We start from the raw sequence: 1,471 nt of genomic DNA, 5'->3' as shown, positions 1-1,471 counted from the left end.
CTTTGTCTTTTAAGTTTGTCTATCTCTCTGTGTTTGTTTCTGTGTTTTAAGTATATCAGCTATGCCTCTCCGTATTGAAGGAGTGGCCTTATGTAGAAGGTGTCCTGTGGGGCCCAGGGGCACAATCCCTCCAGGTCAACAGAACCAGGTGCTACAGAGGTATCCCCTGTGTGGGATGCATGTGCCCTCCTGTTGTGGTTGAGCAATGATTGCTGTAGGTGCACTGTTGGGTGGGACTAGTCCCCAGCCTGGCTTTCTGTGAGGCCTGATTGCAACTTCTGTAGCTGGGCTGGTGGGTGGAGCGGGCCTCTGGAATGGAAGCCATTTTAGAAGGGCACTGGTGCAAAGTGAGGCCACCTGCCAGGTGGAATGAGGTGGGGCTGGCCTTCTGGAGTAAGAGTTGCTTTGGAGGGGCACTGGTGACAGCCAAGGCCATCCGCCAGGTGGAGTGGGGCTGACCCCCTGAAGCAGGAGCCACTTTGCCCACCAGTTATGGTGGAATGGGAGCCACTTTGGAGGGGCTGGGCAGGGATGGTGGGTTGGGTGGGCTGGGTCCTGGAGAATGTCAGGACAGGATACACGATGTTAGCTAGGTTGACAGAGGCTGACGGAAATGGTGTCTGCCAGTGCTGGGCCAGATAGATGGAGAATAAAAAAAAGGCTCCCATCAGCACTTCAGTCTGCAGACAAAGTTCCACCAGATCCCTGCCCCTCCAGCACATGCCCTAAAATTAGTCAATGAATCTTTTTCTCCATGAATCAGGTACTTTTCACGCTATTGCCTCTGCACTCGGACTTGGGGTGAGTGAATTTGTGTGCAAGCCCTTCAAGAGTGGAGTCTCGGTTTCCCACAGCCCTCCAGCTCTCCCACACGTAAGCCCCACTGATTTTCAAAGCCAGACATTATGGGAGCTCATCGTCCTGGTGCAGGTCCCCAGGGCTGGGGATCCTAAGATGGGGTCAGACCCCTCACTCCTCAGGGGGAAACTCCATAGTTATGAAATCCCTCCTACTGTGGGTCACCACACCAGGAGTGTGGGTTCTGACTAGACCACATCTCTGCCCTTCCACCCATCTTAATGTTGCTTTTTCTTTATATCCTTAGGTGTAGAAAATCTATATTCTGCTAGTGTTCAGGTCATTCTCAGAGTGAGTTGTTCTATACGTAGTTGTAGTTTTGGTTTGTCCACTGAAGGAGCTGAGCTCAGTAGCTGAGTTACTTTGCCATTCTTGGTCTGGACACCCATTTCCCTCTCCCTCAGTGATCTTTGAACACAGTATTTTGACTGTATATCCTCACATACTAAATTGTAAAAGGAACTGTAAACATATATACTCTAGTTATTTGTTTTTCTCAGTGGCATGGGTTCGCAGTTCTAAGACAACGTCATGTATATTCTAAGATTGAACTTTTCTTTTCTAGGATTTTCCTGAAGGAAGAGCAAGGAAAGCTCTGGCCACAGAGATGATG

Source organism: Hippopotamus amphibius, chromosome 17 (genome assembly GCF_030028045.1).
Source record: "Hippopotamus amphibius kiboko isolate mHipAmp2 chromosome 17, mHipAmp2.hap2, whole genome shotgun sequence".
NCBI lineage: Eukaryota > Metazoa > Chordata > Mammalia > Artiodactyla > Hippopotamidae > Hippopotamus > Hippopotamus amphibius.
This window is presented reverse-complemented; position numbering follows the sequence as displayed.